At 42.1% G+C, this 26825-nt stretch overlaps 1 long non-coding RNA gene across 1 annotated transcript; it reads left to right on the forward strand.

Annotated features, from left to right (window-relative positions):
- Nucleotides 1-1323: 1323 nt before the first annotated feature.
- Nucleotides 1324-15554, forward strand: LOC129635591 (uncharacterized). Its single transcript, XR_008706374.1, has 2 exons — nucleotides 1324-1452; nucleotides 15178-15554. It is a non-coding gene; the product is annotated as an uncharacterized LOC129635591 (long non-coding RNA).
- The last annotated feature ends 11271 nt before the right edge of the window (nucleotides 15555-26825 follow it).

Raw genomic sequence — 26825 nt, forward strand, 5'->3', positions numbered from 1 at the left:
CGGAGAGAGAATAAGGGTCCTGAGTGCATTTGAGTCCCTGGTTGCTATCATTCTTGATGCCAATTCATGATATCTTTTCCATAATTTGTTCCACAGACAAGTAATTTCTCTCCTTTTTGCCCAATCTAGCTCTGAGATTCTGTCACTTGCTATCAAAAGGGTTCCATCTGACATATCAGTTGTAAAATGAAATTTATAAATAGTTTACTTCGATTTAATGGTATCAATGCTAATAATAATTGATAACATTTATTTAGGACTATGTGCCATGCCCTATCCTAAGAATGTTCTGTATATATTTTCTTCCATTTAATCCTCACAACCCCATGAGGCAGGAGCAGTTCTTATTTCCCTTTTAACAGATAAGAAAATTGAGGCACAGAAAGGTATAGAGACTTTACCAATATTTCCCAGCTAAACCCAGAGCCCAGCCTTTTTATGACCCTTATTCTTCCAGTATAGGTTCTGATAACTGTTCTTAAGTGAGAAAGTAGAGTTAAAGCCAATGTGTTTCGAGTTTATGCCCAAGTCTATAAACAATTGTATTTATACCCCTGCAAAGACAGAGTAACAGTTGTTAGGTAGAGCCCAAATCACTGTTTCTGACTTGGTTTCTGATCTGATGGGTGTGAACGAGAGAGCATGCCTTTCTAACAAGTTTACAGGTGATGCTCATGTTTAGGCCTCAGTGCCTTTACCGTTGCCATCAACTTGTTTGTAAGCACCTATGAGGCATCCAGTCAATTCAATAAACTAAATCAGCCCAAACTGATGACTTAGCCACAATGCTAATAGATTAGCTTGACTGGTCTGTGTTCCAAAATGGCCAAATCAAAGTCAACACAATTTAGAGGCTCTGAAATTAATAAAATGGCACACAGAAATATCATAACTTTTACAGGCAAGGAAATAGCAAACTACAATCTTTTTAAAAAATAGTATATAAAAATAACTTGAGGTGATGTGTTACTCGTTGTTGTTTAAAAACATCACAGCTCTTTATCACTATGATTTGTTGCCTAATGGTACAAGTATGCCTCGATGAAAGTGTATGCTTGCTTTTACCTTAAACTTATCACGAGGATACAACGAGGGGGTACTTCCCTGGGGGTCCAGTGGTTAAGAGTCTGGATTCTGATGCAGGGGACACGGGTTCAAACTCTGGTCCCAGTAGATTCCACATGTCTCAGGGCAACTAAGCTCATGTGCCACAACTGCTGAGCCCACGTGCTGCAACTTCTAAAGCCTGAGTGCTCAGAGCCCCTGCTCCCCAACAAGAGAGGCCGCTGCAATGAGACACCCGCGCGCTGCAGCTGGTGAGTAGCCCCCGCCTGCCACAGCTAGAGAAAGCCCGCATGCAACAACAACGTCCCAGCACAGCCAAAAAAAGGATACAACTGGGAATGATCTCACTATTATCATCATTTATGTTAGCAGAGACCTGTCATGCAAGTAAGTTTTGAGCTGGGCTGATGTCATTTTACTCTCTTAATTTTAATTCTTTTCTTTAAATAGACCAAAAGATAGGTTTGTTCTACAAAGAGGAATTATGGTTAATTTTGTTCTAGGGTCACAAATATATTCTTTGGTGGAACTGGGTAAATTGTAGACACCTTCTTTTTATTCAGTTTAAAAAACTGAAATATTTCTTAGAGTCATTATATGTACTAACAAATTAGTGTAACTGAACAAAATAGATAGGAACCCATGAAATTTCTTAGAAAAATTTTGCTTTTTTAAAGAAATAATAATCATTTTTTCTTTATGAGAAAGACTGGCTGCAAGTTTTCTTTTCTTGTAGTGGCTTTGTAGTGTTTTGGTGTCACGGTTATGTTGACCTCACAGAATGCATTTAAACATTTTCCCTTTCTTTAAACTCTGAAAGAGTTTAGGTAAGATTGCTATTATTTCTTCTTAAATGTTTAGAAGACTTCACCAACGAAACCATTTGTGATTGGGGTTTACTTTGTGTGTGTGTGGGAGGGAGGTCTTTAGTTTGAAAATGAAAAGATTTCATTTTAAACAACTTATTTTTTCTTGTTAGTTTTTTTTTTTTGCTTCTAATTATAGCTTTATTCAATAGTCAATTAAAAGAGTTATTCTACACATCATTGAACCCATCCTTGCATCTTTACAGACTGTTTTTTTTCTCTTGTGTTAGTTTTAATAAGTTGTGTTTTATAGAGGATGTACCCATTTCATCTAAGATGTTTAATTAATTGCATAAAGATGTGTGGATCACAACAAACTGGAAAATTCTTACAGAGATGGAAATAACAGACCACTTGACCTACCTCCTCAGAAATCCACATGCAGGTCAAGAAGCAACAGTTTGAACTGGACACAGAACAACAAACTTGTTCCAAATCAGGAAAGGAGGATGTCAAGGTTGTATATTGTCACCCTGCTTATTTGACTTATATGCAGAGTACATCATGAGAAATGCTGGACTGGATGAAGCACAAGCTGGAATCAAGATGGCTGGGAGAAATATCAATATCCTCAGATATGCAGATGACACCACCCTTATGGCAGAAAGTGAAGAGGAACTCAAAAGCCTCTTGATGAAAGTGAAAGTGGAGAGTGAAAAAGTTGGCTTAAAGCTCAACATTCAGAAAACGAAGATCACGGCATCTGGTCCCATCACTTCATGGCAAATAGATGAGGAAACAATGGAAACAGTGAGAGTATTCTTTTGGGCTCCAAAATCACTGCAGATGGTGACTGCAGCCATGAAATTAAAAGATGCTTGCTCCTGGGAAGAAAAGCTATGACCAACCTAGACAGCATATTGAAAAGCATATATGTATTTATATGTATAAATACATATAAAAGAAAAGAATATATGTATTCTCATATATGTATTTAAAGCTACAAATTTGCCTCTAAATACTGCTCGAGCTGCATCCCACACATTTTGATACGTCATATCTCATTTTTGTACAGTTCAAAAAATTTCATATTTTCCATTTAGTTACTTCAACTCATAGATTATATAGAAGTAGGTTATTTAATTTCTAAGCATTTCAAATTATTTTCTAGTTATTTTTCTATTATTGATTTCTACTTTGATTCTACTGAGTTGAAAAACATATATACTCCTTTAAAATTCATTGAGATTTGCTGATTGGTCTAGCATATGGTCTATTTTGGCAAATGTTTGACATACACTTTTTTTTTTTTTTTTTTTAATTTTTGGCTGTGCTGGGTCTTCACTGCTGTGTGCAGGCTTTTTCTAGTTGTGGAGGGCCGGGGCTACTCTCCAGCTACAGCACATGGCCTCTCAGTCTAGTGGCTTCTTTGTCACAGAGAACAGGCTCTAGGGTGCACGGGCCTCGGTAGTTGCTGCACGTGGGCTCAACAGTTGCCGCTCCCGGGCTCTAGAACGCAGGCTCGGTAGTCGTGGCACATGGGCCTAGCCACCCCACAGCAGGTGCGATCTTCCCAGACCAGAGATTCAACTGGTGTCCCCTGCACTGCAAGGCAGATTCTCAATCACTGGGCCACTAGGGAAGCCCCACAGATACTTTTACAACATTTTTATTCCGTGATTATGAAATGTAGAAATCTAGATATGTTCAAGCAGTCATGTTAGTAAGAAATTACTTTTTCAGAGAAAAAAAATGAAGTACTTTTCAAAGTTTAAAGGCTAAGAGTACCACATTTAACTCAGTGCTTTCTTCTGGAATTTTGACTTTTAACTCCTCAGTAACAAATGACGAGTATTTGTCTCGCTTCCATCTGACTATTCAGCATCTCTATTTGGATGTGTAAGGAGTATTTCAAATTCATATGCCCCAAAGGAACTCCTGGTTTCCCCTTCAAATCTGCTCCTTTTCCCATCCTTTCATCTCAGTAAGTGCACCTCAGTGGTCATGGTGAAAATATTAGAAGTTGTCCCCAATTTCTCTTTTCCTCATATTTATATCTTTTCCACCTGAAAAGTTCTATTCCCACTATCTTAAAATATGTCCTAATCTGACAGCTTCTCACATCCCTTCTACTACTTCTCTGACCTAAGAGCCTGTCACTTCTTTCAAGGGTGCTACTTAGTCACTTCCTAATGGATCTGTCTGCTTTTCCCTTTTTTCCTTTTCCTCCTCCATCTCCAGACTCTGCCTTCTACTGCAACAGGGCACACAGATTTTGCTCCTCTCATAACAGAGTCATTAAAAAAATCAGATCAAATCATTACCTCATTAAGAAACAAAATAATTCAAAGGCTATCTCTCACACTTGGAATATATTATAGAATTCTCAGTATGATCTCAGAGGCCCTTGGTGATCTGGCCCTTCCCCCCTCATGAATCTCCTTGTTCATACTTGTCCCCTTGCCCACTGCTCCAGCCACAGTGGCCCTCACCGTGTTTGGAAAGTATCTAGTTCATTCTTGTCTCTGGGTCCTGGAACTTGCTGATCACTTTGCCTAGAAAGCCCCTCTTCCAGATCCTTACACAACACACTCTTTCATTTCATCTCAATTCACCTGTCATCTCCTCAGAGAGGTGGTTGTGACCATCCCATTTAATATCCCATCTTACCTCCACTGTGCTATCCCTTGTCAACTTATCTTGAGTAAAATGTCTTCACAGCACTGGCAATATCTCATATTACTTATAAATTCATTAATTGTGTTTAATCTGTCTTCTGCACTGGAATATGGGTTCCATACACACTTGGTATGGTTCATTGCTGAATTCCAACCAGGTAAACCAGTGCCTGGAACACAGAAAACACTCAATAAATATTTCTTAGTTGAATGGATGTATAGATTGATGCAGAGTGGATGAATGTTTAACTGAACAAAAACAATTGTTTTACATCCATTTATATGAACCAAGTAAGTTCATTCTTTCTAGGCAGTACTATGCTGTTTTACTTTTAATTAGAAGGTTGGTTTACACATTATGAAAGGTTGCTGCTGCTACTGCTGCTGCTAAGTCACTTCAGTCGCGTCCGACTCTGTGCGACCCCATGGACTGCAGCCTACCAGGCTTCTCCGTCCATGGGATTCTCCAGGCAAGAACGCTGGAGTGGGTTGCCATTTCCTTCTCCAATGCATGAAAGTGGAAAGTGAAAGTGAAGTCGCTCAGTCGTGTCTGACTCTTAGCAACCCCATGGGCTGCAGCCTACCAGGCTCCTCCATCCATGGGATTTTCCGGGCAACAGTATTGGGGTCGGGTGCCATTGCCTTCGCCCTATGAAAGGTTAAGCTTCTCAAAATAACCTGTGGATTCTAATGTCACTAATTTGGAATGGAGCTGTCACCAGTTACTGGAGTTGGTTTGAGAATGCAGAAACTCCATGCACAGACACAGGACATAAACAGCAATGCAGAATCACTCCATGTAGCACCTTGATTCTGTGGTCATTCACTGAAATTTGCTAGTCAAGCTGAGGATCAGGTCCCTACTCTGACTTGTGTTTTATTTTATTTTTTTTTAATTTTTTTACTTTACAATATTGCATTGGCTTTGCCATACATCAACATGAATCCACCATGGGTGTACACATGTTCCCCATCCTGAACCCCCCTTCCACCTCCCTCCCCATACCACCCCTCTGGGTCATCCCGGTGCACCAGCCCTAAGCATCCTGTATTCTGCATCGAACCTGGACTGGCGATTCATTTCACATATGATATTATACATGTTTCAATGCCATTCTCCCAAATCATCCCACCCTCACCCTCTCTGACAGAGTCCAAAAGACTGTTCTATACATTTGTGTCTCTTTTGCTGTCTTGCATACAGGGTTATCATTACGATCTTTCTAAATTCCATATATATGTGTTAGTATACTGTATTGGTGTTTTTCTTTCTGGCTTGCTTCACTGTATAATAGGCTCCAGTTTCATCCACCTCATTAGAACTGATTCAAATGTATTCTTTTTAATGGCTGAGTAATACTCCTTGTGTATATGTACCACAGCTTTCTTATCCATTCATCTGCTGATGGACATCTAGGTTGCTTCCATGTCCTGGCTATTATAAACAGTGCTGCAATGAACATTGGGGTACATGTGTCTCTTTCCCTTCTGGTTTCCTCGGTGTGTATGCCCAGCAGTGGGATTGCTGGGTCATATGGCAGTTCTATTTCCAGTTTTTTAAGGAATCTCCACACTGTTCTCCATAGTGGCTGTACTAGTTTGCATTCCCACCAACAGTGTAACAGAGTTCCCTTTTCCCCGCACCCTCTCCAGCATTTATTGTTTTTAGATTTTTGGATAGCAGCCATTCTGACTGGAATGAAATGGTACTTCATAGTGGTTTTGATTTGCATTTCTCTGATAATGAGTGATGTTGAGCATCTTTTCATGTGTTTGTTAGCCATCTGTATGTCTTCTTTGGAGAAATGTCTATTTAGTTCTTTGGCCCATTTTTTGATTGGGTCATTTATTTTTCTGGAATTGAGCTGCAGGAGTTGCTTATATATTTTTGAGATTAATTCTTTGTCAGTTGCTTCATTTGCTATTATTTTCTCCCACTCTGAAGGCTGTCTTTTCACCTTGCTTATAGTTTCCTTTGTTGTGCAGAAGCTTTTAATTTTAATTAGGTCCCATTTGTTTATTTTTGCTTTTATTTCCAATATTCTGGGAGGTGGGTCATAGAGGATCCTGCTGTGATTTATGTTGGGAGAGTGTTTTGCCTATGTTGTCCTCTAGGAATTTTATAGTTTCTGGTTTTACGTTTAGATCTTTAATTCCATTTTGAGTTTATTTTTGTGTATGGTGTTAGAAAGTGTTCTAGTTTCATTCTTTTAAAGTGGTTGACCAGTTTTCCCAGCACCACTGGTTAAAGAGATTGTCTTTTCTCCATTGTATATTCTTGCCTACTTTGTCAAAGATAAGGTGTCCATAGGTGCATGGATTTATCTCTGGACTTTCTATTTTGTTCCATTGATCTATATTTCTGTCTTTGACTTGCGTTTTAAACATTGGTTCTTAGGAATGTCAGAATAGGTTACACGATTCTCAAACTTTGCTTCTACCAATTGCTGGTGTTTGACAGAGGCAGACCTAAGAAATGCCTAGAAATGACCATCTCTAAAGTGCTGTGATGGTGCTTTCCTTCCAACACAGAGGATGAAATGACATTGTGAAATAGACTTTTCTTAACTGCTATGGTAGGGCTTTCCTGATGGCTCAGGGGTAAAGAACCCACCTGCAATGTAGAAGACAGAGGAGTCGTGGGTTTGATCACCGCATCAGGAAGATCCCCTGGAGTGAGAAATGTAACATCCTCCAGTATTCTGGCTTGGAAATCCCATGGACAGAGGAGCTACAGCCCATGGGGCTGCAAAGAGTCGGACACGACTGAGCGCGCACGCACACACCTAACTGCTGTGTAACGCATCCCCTCTCCCAGGATCTCCTTTTAAAATCGATGGTGCTGCCAGTCTTACTAACAGAGTCAAAAGTAGCAAGGGAATTTGCTGGAGAAACTCCAAAGTGACCAGGCACATGCATTTTGACTACCTGCTGTTTCTGACCATGCTTATTTAGGTCCTAGAAAGGCAGCCATGAATAAGATCAAGTCCTTGCTCTCATAGAGATGCCTTTAATCTTGTCTGAGAAAAAGACTGTTTTCAAAAAGAAAAGTATAATATTTAGGGTTAAGCTGTTAAATCGTATAGTCTTACATAGCAATAGTTTTAGCTAGAAAACTTGTTCCTAGGTCATGTGCTGAAAAAAATGGTACCAGTGTTTCCTGGGGTTATCCAGAGAGAACATAACTTCCAGATGTTCTTTCAAGGCACATGTTGGGGAGCATTCATGTTAGGAATGGGGGTCCCCTAAGCCCCGGCCTCCAGTCTGAGCCTGGTGGTTGGAATCCATGATGTCTACCCCACTATGGATATTTTACCTACAAATTCCACCAACCCCCTGTTGCATGTGTTCGTTTACTCAGCCTGTAATAAATAGCTTCACATACAGAGATTCCATCTGAACACAAACAGTCCCAGCCTTCAGAAGCCTCTCCAGCAAAGCTCTTTGGGAGTGCGTGTGTGTTTGGGGGTAATCAGCTCCAGGCAGCCCTGGTCGGTCATAGCAGTTGTCATTGCTGTCATCTTCCTATGAAATTCTTCACCCTTTTGAATGCTCATCAATGGGTATTTTCACGCAGAGTTCATCATTTTGAAATGAATTTCAATAACTCCTCCAGTGGCCGCCTGCCAGCCTGACAATGTCCGTCCTTGTGAAACTAGCCTCATGAGTGTGTTTGGAAGCATGCTGGCTTTGGTTTTAGCAACAGACGAGGCCGAGTCCAGAAAATATTTTGTGATATTTATTTTTATAGCATGAATGAGCAAAACATTCAAGAAAGTGCTGATGGGTCTCCAATTCTCAAACTCCAACTTAGAAAATAGAAATTTGAATTTCCTATTCCACCTCTCAACCCCACCCCCATTCTCCCTTTTTTCCAGTGGGGGCTGACCTTGCTGGCTTTGGCAGAAGCAGGGATGTGTTGAAATGTTGTAAATTACAGTTAATGTGATATGATTCTGTTTATCCTTGTCCAACACTGTTGAACCTACCAATTTTTCCCTTCTTGGCTTTCCATGAATTAAGGCAACCAGAGAATAGCCAGTTGGAAGACTGGACCATTTTCCTTTTCAGTCAGAGTAAAAGACAGGCACAGCTGATGAATGCTGGCCCTAAAGAAAAGGTTTTGTGCTTTGACAAGACATTCAGAAAAAGCCCAAGATACTGCCCTATGTACTGCTGAAGACAAAAGGATTATATTCTGGGATGTAAGAAATACAAAACATGATTCAATTTCCTAAAGGAGATTCACACCAACAATGTTTAAATGAAAAATGTCATGAATTTCGTGAGTAAGAACTGAGTATTAAAGAGGCAGCTGCCATTTTTTGGTTTCTCTTTCAGAGCTGGAAAGGTTACCTTAAGGATATAGTTTCTGGAAGGGTCTTATTGTCCTAACCATGACTCACTCAAGAGCACCGTATCTTCACAGGCAAGCCTCTTAGATGCAAGGGACTCAGGCAGCCTGGCTATTATGGTGCAAAATGACCATAATATGGTGCAACGAAATTGTTCATGGATTTGTTGGGAAAATATGGTAAAGATGATGCTGTGAAAGTGCTGCACTCAATACGCCAGCAAATTTGGAAAACTCAGCAGTGGCCACAGGACTGGAAAAGGTCAGTTTTCATTCCAATCCCAAAGAAAGGCAATGCCAAAGAATGCTCAAACTACCGCACAATTGCACTCATCTCACACACTAGTAAAATAATGCTCAAAATTCTCCAAGCCAGGCTTCAGCAATACGTGAACCGTGAACTTTCAGATGTTCAAGCTGGTTTTGGAAAAGGCAGAGGAACCAGAGATCAAATTGCCAGCATTCGCTGGATCATGGACAAAGGAAGAGAGTTCCAGAAAAACATCTATTTCTTCTTTATTGACTATGCCAAAGCCTTTGACTGTGTGGATCACAAGAAACTGTGGAAAATTCTGAAAGAGATGGGAATACCAGACCACCTGACCTGCCTCTTGAGAAACCTATATGCAGGTCAGGAAGCAACAGTTGGAACTGGACATGGAACAACAGACTGGTTCCAAATAGGAAAAGGAGTACATCAAGGCTGTATATTGTCACCCTGCTTACTTAACTTCTATGCGGAGTACATCATGAGAAACGCTGGGCTGGAAGAAGCACAAGCTGGAATCAAGATTGCCGGGAGAAATATCAATAACCTCAGATATGCAGATGACACCACCCTTATGGCAGAAAGTGAAGAGGAACTCAAAAGCCTCTTGATGAAAGTGAAAGAGGAGAGTGAAAAAGTTGGCTTAAAGCTCAACATTCAGAAAACGAAGATCATGGCATCCGGTCCCATCACTTCATGGGAAATAGATGGGGAAACAGTGGAAACAGTGTCAGACTTTATTTTTCTGGGCTCCAAAATCACTGCAGATGGTGATTGTAGCTATGAAATTAAAAGACACTTACTCCTTGGAAGGAAAGTTATGACCAACCTAGATAGCATATTCAAAAGTAGAGACATTACTTTGCCAACAAAGGTCTGTCTAGTCAAGGCTATGGTTTTTCCAGTGGTCATGTATGGATGTGAGAGTTGGACTGTGAAGAAGGCTGAGCACTGAAGAATTGATGCTTTTGAACTGTGGTGTTGGAGAAGACTCTTGAGAGTCCCTTGGACTGCAAGGAGATCCAACCAGTCCATTCTAAAGGAGATCAGTCCTGGGTGTTCTTTGGAAGGACTGATGCTAAAGCTGAAACTCCAGTACTTTGGCCACCTCATGTGAAGACTTGACTCATTGGAAAAGACTCTGATGCTGGGAGGGATTGGGGGCAGGAGGAGAAGGGGACAACAGAGGATGAGATGGCTGGATGGCATCACCGACTCAATGGACATGAATTTGAGTGAACTCCAGGAGCTGGTGATGGACACGGAGGCCTGGTATGCTGCAATTCATGGGGTTGCAAAGAGTCGGACACGACTGAGAGACTGAACTGAATTGAACTGATGGTATCTGCCAGATTTCTATTAGAAGTCCAAAAATCAACAGGGTTTTCTTTTCAAGTAAGTTGAGGTTTTAAGAAGAGAATGTATTAGGGGTGTGGAGTTCTTTAGGGAGGAATTTTTAAAAATCCACACACATGGTTAGAAATAACAATCATGAATAATTGGGAAAAAAGGTCCAAATTGACCTTTTTCTGATCTGGTTTGTTTTGAATATTGCACAATCCAATTTTGCTTTGGTTAGATGAGCAAGAGTGCCAAGTAAAGGCTTTAAAGAACGGTAGAGAGCAATTTAAGAAAAATCCATTTTATCTCACAGTTTATAACTGATCTTAAAAATGCATAAAAGGTGATTAGGAAAAATGTTATGTGAACTTAAAACAGAGATTGATGAGCACTTTGTTTTCTAAAGCAGACACAGATGATGTCTTATGTTCATGTGGAGTGAAATGACCCCTCGACAACTCTCTTCTACCCTACATTCAGTGATGAAGCTAATAACTCAATTCCTTACAATTGCCTAGCGTGTTGCATATTTGTATATATTCAATTAAAACTCAGAGAACTTAAATGATTTGCCAGAGACTATTCTAAGCATTTTGCAAACATTAATCCGGCTAAACCTTCAAGACTAGCCCATGAGTTGGATACTCAGATTTTCTCCTTTTCACATGGGGAAATGGAAGCATCTGGAGGTGAGATAATTTCATTCATCCATTTAAGTTTTCATTGACTCACCACACACTTACTGGGCCCTTACCCAGCATGGACGCTGTCCCAGACGTTGGAGAAACAAAAAGGCTGTGCGTAGTCCCCACCTTCAAGGCATTTTTGGAAAGGTAGAGAAGACAGACATCTAAATAAGAATTCACAATAGAAAATGGTAAGCAGAGTGACAGAATTACGTATAAAAAGCTCTCCCTCACACAGCATTACCTCATTTCACCCTGACACCAATCCTACAGTGTATTCATTTCTTCAACTAATACCCACTGAATGTCAGTCCTAGGAGGGGTACAGTGCCCACTGCTCTGAGATTAGATTCAATGAGACTGACACTCATTAAAAATATTACAGGGACTTCTCCAGATGTCCAGTTAAGACACTGGTTAAGACACTGCGATTCCAATGCAGGTTTGATCCCTGGTGGGGGAACTAAGATCCCACATGTCGTGTGGCATGGCCAAAAAAAAAAAAAAAAAAAAAAAAATTACAAAATACAAGTGAGATAGTACAACTATTGCAAGTGGTATTAAAAAGTGATACAGAGCTGGAGGAGTGAAGAATGGGGGGATGTGCCCTCATTGAAGAAATCAGGAGAGGCTTCTTGAGAATGTAGCCACATGAGGATGAAGAGGAATTAAGCAGGTGAGACAGTAAGTATTCCAGCCAAAGGGAGCAGGATGGTGTATGGAGAATTGGATGAGCTCACTGAAAGCAAATCAGGAGAATGAAGTGTGATGTGAGCGAGGAGAGGTCAGACCCAGAAGGTCCTTACAGACCACGTGGGGTGGAAGGCCATCCTCACTCTGGCCCTGAGAAGCCACCAGAGCATGTAGCATCTGATGGGTCATACAGCTAAGTGGCATTTCCTAAGATGACTTTGATTGCTTTGCAGAGGATACATTATGTGGCCCAAAGGTGGGAGCCAAGAGATCAGATTTCCAGGAAAGAGATACCAGAGGGCTGGTTGTGGAGCAGAAAGGCAAAGAACGAGAGCTACTTCAGGGTTTAAGCTAACATGATTGTGTGTGGTGGATATGGTAATGGTTAGAGAGTGCCCCATTTTACAGATGGGAAGACAATGGTCAGAAAGAGGTTGAGTAAACTCTTCCAGGGCCTCGCGGTTGGTAAGAGAATCCATCTTTCTTACACCTCTTTGAGTGTTGAGCAAGCACTTTTACCCTCTGTTCCAGGGGAACGAAGAAAGAACCAGGAACCTTGGTTGAAGAAACTGAACATAATTCTAAGAAGGAAGAAAAATTGGGTTTTGCAGAATGGGTGGGAGACAAGAAATAGTGACACTTTGGACAGAGGAAGTTGTATAAAAGTGAGCAAGATACAGAGACTTTGATGGGCAAAGGAAACTGTCTATCTTGATCGAGGTGGTAGTTACAAAAGTTCATACATTCATCAAAGTGCATTTAAAATGGGTCCATTTTAATGAGCATGCCTGGTTCCCAGATCTTGATCTCTAGTGCCTTTGCCCACCAAAAGGAAGAGGGCTCCTCAAAGAAATGGTTGCTTTTGGGGCTGGAGCAGGTTTGCACAAGATGAGCCTGGAACATTTTGTTGTGCCAGAAAATAAAGAAGTGACAATGATAATAACTACAAAAAGACAAGCATATCACAAGGAAATAATAACCAACTTGAAGGGGTTCCCATTGGCCAAATCTTGGAAAACGTGGGTATCAAAAAATAGTGAAAGTGAAGTCGCTCAGTCGTGTCCGACTCTTTGCGACCCCATGGACTGTAGCCTTCCAGGCTCCTCCGTCCGTGGGATTCTCCAGGCAAGAATACTGGAGTGGGTTGCCATTTCAAAAAATAGTAATAAATTATAAATCATTGAAGAAAAACAAATTATGAGTCTATACTAATAATAAATACATAAATGGGGGAGAAGAAGAGATCTTCATTCTTCTGTAAAAGGCTAAATGTGGACTGGTAAATGTGGAAGGAGTGCTACAATTGGAAAATTATCATTTTTGCATCCATTGTAATAAATGGTGGATAATGTTATTACTTATAATATTACAAATATAAATATTGAAAAATGATATGATATTATAAAATATTTAATATATTCTAAGTCTCAGGTAAATCCATGAGAATAGTTTAATAAGGGCCAGGGTACCTGAATGATCTCAGAGAATCTTCCCATAAATTAGTTGCAAGGGACAAAGTAGTAACTAAACAGTGGAGAAACTGGGCAATGCTCGGTGCGATCAGCATCACCAATGGGCAGGATGGCCACAGTGTGTCTCCAAATGTAATATTCTTGTCTGTACTTCCAGTTGTTGAAATAGGATTAAAGCAAAGGATATCGAGAGGTTAAGTCTTAGAGAAAGAGGAAAAACGTGGCCAAAGTGAAGTGAAGTCGCTCAGTCGTGTCCGACTCTTTGCGACCCCATGGACTGTAGCCTACTAGGCTCCTCCGTCCATGGGATTTTCCAGGCAAGAATACTGGAGTGGGTTGCCATTTCCTTCTGCAGGGGAACTTCCTGACCCAGGGATTGAACCTGGGTCTCCTGCATTGTAGGCAGACGCTTTACCGCCTGAGCCACTAGGGAATTCAATGGTAAAACATGGCCAATGGGTTTATAAAGAAAAAACCAAAAAACTCACCTAATAATCAGGAAAATGCAATCAAAGAAAGGCAGTATTTTGATTTATCAGACTGATATTATTAAAATGATCAACGATTTGGCAAGGGCATTGAGAGAACTAGACAGTTTCATACTGCGGTTATCTCCTGCTACATAGCAAATTACTGCAAAGCAGCAGCTGATTTCTGCAGCTCAGGTGGGCCCTCTGCTTCTGGGTCTTTTTTTTTTTTAATTTAATTTTATTTTTAAACTTTACATAATTGTATTAGTTTTGCCAAATATCAAAATGAATCCGCCACAGGTATACATGTGTTCCCCATCCTGAACCCTCCTCCCTCCTCCCTCCCCATACCATCCCTCTGGGTCGTCCCAGTGCACCAGCCCCAAGCATCCAGTATCGTGCATCGAACCTGGACAGCTGCAATTAAGGGGCTGGCCAGAACTTGAAGGTCATCTAAGCCTCCAGTGAGGAAGGATTCACTTCCAAACTCGCGTAGTGGGCTGGTGGTTAGAGGCTGCCCTTAGGTCCCTGCCACAAGAGCCTTTCTTTGGGTAGCCAGAGAAAGAATCCACTAGCAAGAGGCAAAGTTACACTCTCCTGAAGCTAATCACAGAAGTGACATCTCATCACCTTTGCTTTATTCTTTTGGTTAGAAATGAATCATCAAGCCACACCCAGGGTGAGGCAAATATATGGGGGCATGAATACCAGGAGGTAGAGATCACTGCAGACTGTCTTAGAGTCAGCCAGCCATGGCGACCAACATGTCTATTAGAAGGACAAGGCTGAATAATTTACAGGATCAGCACACCATGGTAAAGACCTCAGTAGTTAATGAAAAATGATGTACACACGTGTGTGCATGGACTTGGGACCATTTCTGAAACTATTTCACTTTTGTTGAATGAATAAAGCAAACAAGGGTATTCTGCAAACAAATGTGACACCATTTATGTAGAAACAGAATATTTTTCCAAAATGGAATACATTTATGCATGTACATACACATTCAAATACAAAGGAAAAGGCGTGGGAAGAGACACATCCAATCCACTGATGGCAGTTACCACTGGGAAGGGATGCAGGTTCAGGGTGGAGGTGGGGAATGATGAGCAACTTTCTCATTTTATTCATCATACTTATTCTTTGCTGTTATTTTTTTTTAACAGTGGGAATAGATTTATGTACTGTACATTTGTTTTTTAAAATAGGACTTGAACAGGGAAACGGGGCTGTGTCCAAGAGTGTTAGCTTTTGAAAGTGTAGCATGGTATCCATAAATGTGTCCCAACAGGGCCTTTTCATTGTCCACGTTTTAAAGGTCCACTTGGTTTTCCATCCCAGCTTTTTCTCAGATGTTTGTAACTGTGCTTGGAACAAGGAAGCTGCAAGGGCTCTGTAGTCCCAGACCCAGGAGCTGCTCTGCACACACACGAGGAGGGCTGCGGGGAGCTGGCAGCTGGATCCTATCGAATGCTGGTCTTTCTCAGACACAAAAGAAGAACGTCAGTAGTAGCCACCCAGAGCGGAGCCTGGTGCTGCAGGGCGCTTCAGGGAGGCCACGGGATGGGATGTGGCACAAACAGGCCCTTTTGTGGTCTGTCTTTTTGTCAGTTGCATGGCCCACTTTATAATCAAAAATGAGCCCAGGTTCCCATGGCTGGAGGTGCAGTTCAAGATCCCCCACTGGCCAGTGACCTTGGGCCAGCGGCCTCGTCTGTGACATGGTGATGGTGATCACACTGCTATCGTGGGCTTCCTGTGGGGATTAAATGAGTTGATATGTCTGAGGCACTTGGCTTAGTGCCTGGGACATATTAAGCCCTCCAGGAGCTTAGCAGCTACTGCTGTTGTTGATGTTATTTATTGTTATCCACAAAAGTTGGCGTTCACTAAACCCTTAACAGTTTCCTGATCCTGGCTTTGTGATAGTGCTTTATATTCGTCATCTCATTGAGTTTGCTCAACTTTCCAGAGTGGAAATTATTCCTAATCTTCCCATTTCATGGACGGGAACTCTGAGGCTCAGAGAGGTCAGGTTTGCTCTCCAAGTTCATAAACTGGGAAATGATGGCCGAGATTTGAAATCAGGTTTGTGTGTCTCTGAAGCTTCTACTCTAACAATACTCACTTGCTTCCTGGGCCTTCACACCACGTTATTTTGCTCTCAGGCTGTGAGGAAAGTATCATCAGGCTTTAGAGGACTTGGCAATGGACCAGAACACCCAGGAGAGGACTAGACCGTAGTTTCTGCTGTAAAGACACTACAGAAATGGATGAATAGACAGTCAGTGTGGGAAAGTGTCCATGACTTCCTCAGAAACCAACCAACCAAGGAGATCAAAAAATAAATATGTGAAGATAAATTGCATCTGACATACATTTAACATGCTTGATGTGAGTGTATATAAAAATCCTTATACTCAACAGAGTTCATCTATTCTTGTCACACGTGTGGAATATTTATAAAAATTAATCAAGAATTCCCATTCATCTGCTGGTGGACCTGGAGGCACGGCCACAAAAGTACAAGACTTCTGGGAGAACCATTTAAAAGAAACTTTCTAGAAAGTCTGTTGCTTTCATTCCACGTAAACTTCTAGACAGGTTCACATACACATGCCTCATTTCATTTAAAGAATAAAAGAAATACTTTTACCTATGAGGCAATGAAGGGTCAGACAATAACCTACCAAAGGTGCATCATTTGTAAAGCAAGGAGCTAAAAAGGAAACCCCAGGGGCTTTATCATTCTCAGGCTCAGCAGCTTCTTCCCTCTAAGATGCTATGTTTGTTCAGAACCTCGAGGTTCAATGAGAGCTTTAAGGAAAAAGTTTCTTGAGATAAGTTTTCTAGATACTCTTCTTTTCTTCCAACTTGTTTTCTGAAATAAAGCTTCAGATTAAGGATGAAAGCCTGAAAATCAAAAGGACAGACAATGACAAGTGTTGGCAAGGATATGCAGAAATTGAAACCTTTTTACATTGTTGGTGGTATTGGTGCAGCCATTTTGGAAAACAGTTTGGCAGTTCCTCAAAATGTTAAAGTTACCATATGACCCAGAAATTCCACTCCCAGGTACTCAAGAGAAACGAAAACACACGACTGTGCAAACACATGCACATCAATGTTCACAGCAACATTATTCACCATGGCCAAAAAAGAAACAACGCAGATGTCCAGCAACTTATAAATGGATAAACAAAGGGAGGGACATGCACACAAAAGATAGAAAGGAGTGAGGGACTGCTACGCTAGAACATGGATGAACTTGAAAATATTATGCTAAGTAAGAGAAGTCAGTCACAAAAAGTCATATACTGCACAATTACATTCATGTGAAATATCCAGAATAGGCAAATTCATAGAGTCTGAAAGTAGATTATATGGTTGCCTAGGGTTTGAGGATGGGTGGGAGGGGTGGCTGCTCGTGTGAGCTGGGTATGGGGTTTCTTTGTGGGGTAATGGAAATCTTCTAAAATTAGGCTATGATGACGGTTAGACAACAATAAATACACTAAAAGGGACTGAATTATTCATTTAAAAGGAGTAAATTTCAGTATATGTGAACTACATCTTAATAAAAACTGTTTAAAAAAAGAGTCCACGTCTGAATTGCCAAGATGCTCTATTTTGAAAACTAAATGAACCTGATATTTGTTATTTCTCACATGAAGGTGAGAAGAACTGGGGGAGAAGACCTTCAGTAGAGAAATAAGGAAAGACTGGGGAATGAGGCATTTAAATCTTAAAGGTTGAGAGCCTTCAACTGTGCCTTAAGGAATGAAACAGACTCGGCATATATAGGAAGGTTATTATTCGAGATGAAAGGAACAGTGTGAGCCAAGCTCCAAGAGTTGAAAAGGCAGGCAGGGAAAACACTGACCAACATTGTTTGAATTAAACAAAGAAATCATACTGTATTTTTTAGCCATGCTAACAAATACTCTCAGATATGTATATAGCTTTTGGATAACAGAGTAGAAGTGAAAAGAAAACAAAACAGTACATTGAAGTTCACTTTACAAGATATGTTGGTAGGTAACCTTTATTCTTGCAAGCAGAATGCATCGATCATGGCTTCCATTAAGAAATTAAACATGGACCTGGTAACACTGGTAGCTGCTAGTAACACTTAATAAAACATTAACTGAAAATTTAAGCCTAGCACAGACCCATTTTCAGTAATTATCCGATCTCTCTCTTCAGTTGGATGGCTGGTGCAGGGTGGTCACAAGCCAGCCAGACTTCGGCTGATAAAATGGCAGGTAGGGTTTTTATTACTAATAGTAGACATTTCCCTCTCAGTGGAGAACCTCCAAGTGGGCAAGTAGCAGGAACGATGAATGTCTTAGAGTCTTTGGTGGAGATGATTCATTTCAAGCCCAGGGCAAACCAGACCCTTTTACAGACAGATATATTAATCTGCTTTCCAGATCTTCTCGACAGACATGTATTGGCAAGCCTAATGTGCTATACATTTTCTGCTTTTGATCCTCTGCTCAAAAATTGAATGGTTTTCTTTGTTGACTCATTAAAGGCAGTGATGAGGAATAAATCTCACATTCTCCTTAAATTCCTACATCTACATAAGACAAGATGAAAGTAAGGAATGAATTCAAGTTCATCATGGTTGAGTCCTCTTCTTTCAGAGACTGAATCCGGAGCGAGACACAGATACAGCCATCAATGAAAAAGACATCGGAAGGTAACTGAGGAGATAATGAATGATAATAAGCTTCCAACCTGTTATCCTTGAGGTCCCCTGGGGTGCTCCAGGCAGAAAAGCGTGAAGGTATTTCAGGAGTGCAGGCAAAGTGAGAGCAGTGGGGCATGTAGATGGAGGCTGAGAACAACAGCAAAAGACCCACAGCTTTTCACAATCAGTCTTCGCGGGAGCAGAGGTGTATGTGAGCATGTGTGCGTGTGGGAGGTGAGCACGTGTGCGTGTGGGAGGTGTGCACGTGTCTGTGTATGTGTGTGGGGGGGCGGTCAACAGAATACCACGTCCTTGTTACTGCTTAGGGTTTCTAACAGTCACCATGTGCCTGGAGATTCCGCTTCTGGTGCTGCTCTGTGAGCAACATCACGACTGCAGCCACCACCACCAGCAGTGACAATCTGCACTAACAGGGATCTGCCCAAGCCCAGTCCCGCTCACACATCATCTCAGAACATCAGAACCAGCCACCAGCTCACGCTGGATGTAAAAACCCAATTCACGGCTAAGGAACGTGACATTTCTGTTCCCCACTGTCATGGGGCTGGAATTATTCACACCCAGTGAAGCCGGACACCAAAACCCCACTCCACGCCGGGCACAGGGACACAGTGGCAGAAGGGTTTACTGAGTTCTTTGATGGTAGAGAGGTGAAGGGGACCCTCAGCCAGGAAAGGCTTTAAGAGCCATATTGGATGGGAAATCTGTACTAAAGGAGTTTTATTTGTTCTGCGCTTGAGTTCCACAGCTGGGCCAGTGGGCTTGAGAGTTCCTTCTTTCACAGTAGCTTAACTGCCCAGAGCACATAATAGGGAAGAGGAACGAGGGAGGCAAAGTCCTCCTCAAGCTCACAAATGAGAGAAAGATGGTTTTTCCTGACTCACACAGACAGGTTCCCGGGGCTATCTGGGGATGGAGCCTCCAGGCAGGCTGATTTGAAATGCTTCCAAACGGATATCATGCTTCAAAGAGTCGGCCCCCGTGGGGCAGGAGCTGAACCTGAGTGTGGGAAGGGGATGGGAGGGCTGGAATTCAGGCTGTCCTCCCACCCCTACCCCAGGCCCGGGAGGGTTTGTTTAACCCCTCAGGGGTGCTGTGTGCCTTCCTTGTCGAGCTGGTTTGTGGCTTAGTGAAGCGATATTTATAGAGTGCTCTGTGATTCTTGGGCGAACACTCGTTTTATAAATGAATGATCAAATTTATTAGCAATGAGTAACTAACCCTTCTACATTTATTTTGTTGATAATACAAATTTACAAGGTTTTAATTGCCAGTTTTAAAACCCCCAAACCCATACATAAATACTTCGGTAATAAAATATCTTCTCGCTGTGCCTTTGACTTCTGTAGTTACATTATGGCTTATGAGGAGGGTCTGAAGGTTTTAGATGGAATCACAAAACTTGCCTAAAAGGATTTGGGGCCAGAAAGAGTCTAATTCAAACCTGGTTGGTGGTAATTTCATGAGTTTTAATCAAAATGCTCTTCCCGATAATAATTATTAATACTTTTCTTTATAATGCTTATTAACACTGCTGCTGCTGCTAAGTCGTGTCAAGTCGTGTCCGATTCTGTGTGACCCCATAGATGGCAGCCCAACAGGCTCCTCTGTCCCTGGGATTCTCCAGGCAAGAACACTGGAGTGGGTTGCCATTTCCTTCTCCAATGCATGAAAGTGAAAAGTGAAAGTGAAGTCGCTCAGTCGTGTCCGACTCTTAGCGACCCCATGGACTTCAGCCTACTAGGCTCCTCCTTCCATGGGATTCTCCAGGCAAGAGTTCTGGAGTGGGGTGCCATCGCCTTCTCCGTAATCATCTTTTATTTCTATTGTTATCTTATATAATTCCCCATGACCTTACTACTCTGACTGTGGTCCCCAAACAGCAGCATCGTGTCACCTGGTAGCTCACCAGAAATGCATGATCTCAGGCCTCATCCCAGGCTTACCGTCAGAACTCACATCTTAACAGGATCCCAGGCAATTTGTCTGCACATCTGACTTTGCTGTTGGCCATGTCCCGAGGCGGTTACGGCTTCTCCCATTTCACAGTCGAAGAAACTGAGCTTCCGAGAAGTTCAGCGTGCTGCCCACAGTCCCACGGTCAGGCCGAGTGTGAATCTGGCCTGTGGTGGTCAGCCGCGAGCCAGATGCTGCAGGTGTGCAAAGTCCACACAAGCGTCCAGAAGCGCGGACTTGCGAGGACAGTGATGACAGGTCTGGGCCCCCAAAGTAGTGACTTCACTGGGCGCTGGTCCACGACCTGTATTCTCAGCTGTTTGTGCCTTCATCCTTTAGACCTGGTGCGGGGGAAGCTTGTGATGTCCAGTGTTTGCACGATGCACCTGAGAGAGACCAAGAGTCATCTCGAGGTTGGGACCAAGGGTGGTCTCACATAACACTTCCTTTCAATGGCAGAAATGACGGTTGACTTACTGCTTAAGAAAAATAATCTATTTTAGAACAGTGATTTGAATCCCAGAAAGTCAGGGAATGTCTGAGGCCAAAGTGGAGTGGTATATTCATTAATAGTAATTTCACAAATACACACAGCTCTCTGTATTCACAGATGCAGGACCATGAGGGCAGACTATAGGACTTCCACTTCTATAGACTTTGGTGTCCAGGGTAGGTCCTGGAAGCAATCCCCCATGGATACAAGGGATGACTGTATTAAATGAGTGTTTACTAGGTGTCAGAAACTATTCTGGATGCTATGAAGAGAGTGAGGCAGAGAGGAAAATGGTTAACAACTAAAATGATTTGAGCCATCCCTGGATCTAAAAGGAAATCAAATAACTTCTCTGCCTTAAATTTTGAGCTGATGGATGCAAAAGTCAACTAGAGCAGGATTCATGCATCTTACCCAAAGTACTTGTGCTGTCTCACTCTTTCTCTTTATCATGGTGGTCACAACTTAATCTGCTCTCACCCTGAATGCATCTACTTTATCTAAGACAAGAAGTCTCTCCATTTGTTGGGCTGAGCACCTTTGATATTGGTCAGTCTCAGATTCTGAGCATAGAGAGAAAGAGCAAATATTGGGGTCCATGGAGCCTGGCCAGTTGGGCATCTCACTTACAAGGCACTCTCCTGGCACTGTATTCACCAGACACAAGTTTGCCTACCTGTAAAATAGGTAGATAAACATCCTCTCTACTGATGCAAAAAGGTATATGACCTGGGTGACCGGAAAATATGTGGGTGTTTTAGGGAGTAAATTGGCCTGTATTCCTGCATAGAACTCTTCTTTCTGAAATCTCTGGTGGAACATTTTAAAAATAACCATCTCCTTCTGTACTTTACTGAAATCATTCAGAGTACCTTCTGAGACCAGGGCCTTCTAAATGTATGACCTGTCATCTGGAACTTTCCCCTAAGGGCAAAGTTCCTCAGCAAGGCACGCCCTTCACTGAGTGCCATTTTCAAAGAGCTGCATGGGGGACTGGAGGAAGAAACCCACTCTCCCAATGGAACCACAAACAATGGGATTTACATGGGCCAAACCTCATCCAAAGCTCCGAAAAATGTCCCTGGAGCTTGTCTTTGGTGGGGGTGGGGCAGACAGAGAAAGACCCTTCACAATTGTCCTTTGTTTCCAACTTTATTAGAAATTATCTCAGGATTATTGAATGAATAAGCATTTAGGGAAAGAGTTTCATCTTTCTGGGTGTCCCCTTATTCGATTCCTAGAGCTTAAACCAAATGCAGGCCACCCAAAGAACAAAACCTGGATGCCTGGGTCACTTCCTAGTTCTGTCCTTTCACAGATTTCAAACAGCCACTAATCACAGTTGCTGGATTCAAAAATGGGCAAGTCCATGGGATCCCACCCTCAAGATACCTTGGATAAGACAACTGATGGCAAATATTAAGCTCAGACAGTGAGGACGGACAGCTTCCCAAGGTTCACACAAGGCTATCTGGTCTACACTCAGGCATGGTGATTCATTCAGCATGTACATGGTTTCCTGGGAAAAGGAACCACTGGGACAAAGTAGATGCCACGAAAGCTGTCTAAGAATATGATTTAGAATTTTTCACACAAAGAAAACAGAGATACTTGGTTTTTTGTATGTCTTTTTTTCTCAAGCAGTAACAAGACATTGTCCGTACTCCCAGTAGAGCTTTACCACATTTAGGTAAGAGAAGTGGCATAAAAACAAAACATAACACATTGTGAAATTTCCTGGAAATGACCATGATACTGTTTTCATGAATGTTTCCTTGTTTTTTTTTTTTTACTGAAAGTTGCAACTTCCATGTATGTAAATTCCCAGTAAGTCCACATCTTCAGAGAAAAAAATACACTCAGAGGAATAGGGGCATCAGTGTGACAGAGAAGAAGGCAGTTGAAGAAGACAGAGAGGAAGACCTCTCTGAGGAGGTGGCCATTTGGTTGTGACCCTAAAACTCAGATCTTAGTCATGAGGATCATGGGCAGCAGACTGACAGGTCTACAGCAAAACAAACCTGAAGGCCTTAAGTGGAGCCAAGACCCAGATGTTGTCCAAGAACTGAAAGGTCAATGAAGCTGTACTGCACTGCAGGGAGCAAAGAGCATGAGTCGAGCTGATACTGGAAGGGGAGGGCTAGATCCTGCAGGTTATGTGGCCCATTGGTGAGCCACTGACATGATTTGTTTCAAGTTTTAACAACAGTCCTTGGTACCTGTATGGGTAACAGAGCTTAGTAAGCACTTCAAAAACAACTGAAACACTTGAGACCAAAGATGGCCCAGGTCCATAATGATGGAGCTGAAAAGAAGAAATTCTGGGCATTAGAGTTCATAGAGTTTGTTGACTGGTTAGCTATTAGTGGATTTTTCAAGCATTCTATCACGTTTTTAGTTTGAGGTCTTGAGTGGGTATGTGGATCAGTTTTCTAAGGTTAGCTAAGATTAAAGGAGGATCTGATTTAGGGGGAAGAGGCAAAATAATAACTGAGGAACCACCATCCTGGAGGCATGACTACGTAGAAAAAATGCCCTGCCAAGATGTTACTGTTGCTCTGTTTTGGGTCATCAGGAAAATCCCAGCCTGAGTGATGACTGATGTTTGCATGACCACGGTGGAGGAGTTATGTCCATTTGTTGGATGTTTGTCATTCCAGCCTTACCAGATATAGGACAATGCCCAGCTCACAGGGCTTGGCCCGTTGGCAGATCTGTGCTGAAGCTCTTGCCAGGCACTGTTCTAGACCTTGTCATGGCATGGTGAATGATGAGCTGACAAGAACCAATTATAATGTTTTCCTTCAAGTTTTAGTGCAAGTATAATCAATGGATTATACAAAAATCCATTATTTAAAGAAAGCATTTTGTCTCTTTCAGAGTAATGAATGTATACTATTCTTAGATGTTACACAGATGTCCTCAGGTGGGAAGACTAGGCTTTACTCTAGAGTCTGAAATTTTATACACCTGGCAACTTCCAGTTGAATGGACGGCCATGAAAATTTGCAACAATAGGATAAATATTCTATTCACAAATCTATTTTTTTCACCATTTTAAAACATGACCAAAAAAGAGTCCTGATTTTTGCAGGTTTAAGGTCTTAGCTGTGGAGGACTAAGGTCACTGCTCTTTCTGATGAGAACAGGACCTCAATTCCAGAGTTCACTGCACGTAACATTGGGTCCAAGGCCAAGTGTCTTGTGTCACTGGCCGGTCAAACCGAACTGAGAATGCCCATTACAGAAAGATCTTTACTGCGTTTTATCTCTTTAAAGCAACAACCCTTTTCTGGCAGCTGGAGCTGCCTTCTCTGGATCCAGTTAGTGGCTGTGAAGGAGGCTCAAGTTTCTGGCAGGCAATCAGAACACAGGTGGAGCTGGCCTGTGGACTCCAAGAGCTTCCTGGCCTGTGGACCCCGACAGCCTGCTGGCCTGGGCTAAATGGGGATTTAGCGAACCCCCTTGGGATTCATCAGGGGAAAAAAAATCACGTTTTGAGTGGGAAGAAATAAATCCAGAATCAAGGAAGAGAGAGGCAGCTTATAATAATAGTCTCTTATCTCCGTACTGGGCTCCACAGTTCACAAAATATATGCATTATTTTATTTGCTTCCCCCTCCAACAAATACTGTGAATTATATATTGTTAGCCTCATTTTACTGATTTGGATACCTAGGCTTATAAAGAAACTAAAATTTATCACATTTTACCTTGGGCCAGGCACAGTGCAATCCTGGGGTTGAGGGAAGAATTAAATACGTCTTACAACTTCATTTGTTATAGCTGATGCTATTTAAGGCATGATGCTTAAAACAAGCAAATAAATATAAACCAATGTCACAGGGATTGAAATGGATCCTGGAATTTACATGTGGCTCCTTCATATTCAGTGAAAATATGAGAATGATTTAGAGCTCTAAATCAGGGGTCAGCAGACTACAGCCCACAGGCCGTATCTGGCCTCCTGCCTGTTTTTATAAATCACAGCTTATTGGAACACAGCCACGCCCATTCGTTTGTAGTGTCCACAGCTGCTTTTGTGCTTCAAGGTTGGGACTGAGTAGTTGCATCTGAGACCCAAGCAGCCTAAAAAGTTCACTATCTGGCCCTTTATGGAGGGAAAAAAATGCTGACCTCTGATTTAGAAAACTTTTCTCATCTTGACTTGAATCATGGACTCCTTCTTTAAAGGCCTTTTAAGACAGGAATTATAGTGAAAGGGTAGATTACAAACTGGCTAAAATATATAAATTTAGTAGTAAAGTACTTGGATAAGATCTCTGGATGTCCTCTGGACATGAAGTGAGGGATACCAGGGGACACGGCATATGTGTTTGAGGACAGGATAAGATAATTTACCCACAGGCTATTTCACTAGGGTTACCTGCCTAGTGGTAACTAGGTAGGTAACTAGGTAACCATTCCATCCATCAAGCAAAGAAGTTGCTATAGACTGTGTGTGTCTCCACTAAATTCCATAGGTTGAAATCCTAATCCCCAGTGTGATGGTGTCTGGAGGTGGGGCCTTTGGGAGGTGATGAGGTCACAAGAGCAGAGCCTGCATGAACTGGATCAGTGCCCTTATAAATGAGACTTCAGAGGGCTCCCTCATGCCCTCTGCCACATGAGGACACAGTGAAAAGATGGTCACCAGGTCACCAATGAATCAATAAGGAAGCTCTCCTCAACCACTACATCTGCCAAGCCTTGACCTTGGACTTCCCAGCCTCCAGAATTTTGAGAAGTAAATATTTGTTGTTTAACCCACGCAGCCTGTGGTATTCTGTTACAGCAACCCTAAGAGACCAAGACAGGAGTGTGTCGTTTAGGACTGGTTTACTGTGTAGAAACAGCCCATATGCGTATTGGTTCTTACCTTTCTTTCTCGTGCCAGCACGGGGGAGCACTATGCTCCAGAGTCATGCAGGAATCCAGTCGTCTGCATCGCGTGGCTTCACCATCTTCGGTGCCTCAGAGACCTCCACTTGGGTTCTATGCAGGTAGCCGGTGGGAAGGAAAGGAGCACACGTGGGTAACGGCAGATTTTAGGGGCCATTTCTGGAAGTGATGCACATCCCCTCTGCCCACATTCTATGGGGTGACTCCTCGCACGTCCTTACGTGAAATGGGAAGTGCACTTTAGGAGCATGCCACAGATGAAGCGAAGAGGGATACTGTGGAGAACTGATCAGATTCTGCCTCAGGATCTATGCGGACAGATAAAGCATTTTATGTCTACAAGCCCCTGGGCTACAGAGTCTCCTTCCTTCCTCTTTTCCTCCTTCCCTCCCTTTATTATTTGTTTATAGTCTTACATGTATAGCTCAGTCTTTGGTCATCACATCTACAAAAGAAATGTTAGGAACAAGTCCTTATCCTGTGATCTATGCTTTTCATTCCACCTAAATTGATAATGGAAAAAATTAGAAACCAGTAAAATGCAGGAATCTCATCACCATCACAGAACAGGGATGGAAGGGAAAGCTTGGACACCAGGTTTAAGAGCAGACTGGATTGGGAACATTTGGCTTCTGCATGTGTGAGTTTAAAGTGGTATTTAATTAAAAAGTTGCAAACTCATGAAACAAAGGGTTTTGTTTGGCTCTCCTTTGTATAATCCCAGTTTCTAGGAAACAATAACTTGTGATTTATGGGCTCTCTTTTCACAGAAGTATGGAAGTTATATGTAGCTCATGTTCAAATGAGGAAAAAAGAAATTCCCTGATGGTAACTCATTATCTGTCTGGCTAACGAAGGACAAAGGACAAACCCTGGAACATCTTTCTTTGCCATTTCATATTTACGACACATCCTGTTGGT

This window comes from Bubalus kerabau, chromosome 20 (assembly GCF_029407905.1).
Source record: "Bubalus kerabau isolate K-KA32 ecotype Philippines breed swamp buffalo chromosome 20, PCC_UOA_SB_1v2, whole genome shotgun sequence".
NCBI classification, from domain to species: Eukaryota; Metazoa; Chordata; class Mammalia; order Artiodactyla; family Bovidae; genus Bubalus; species Bubalus kerabau.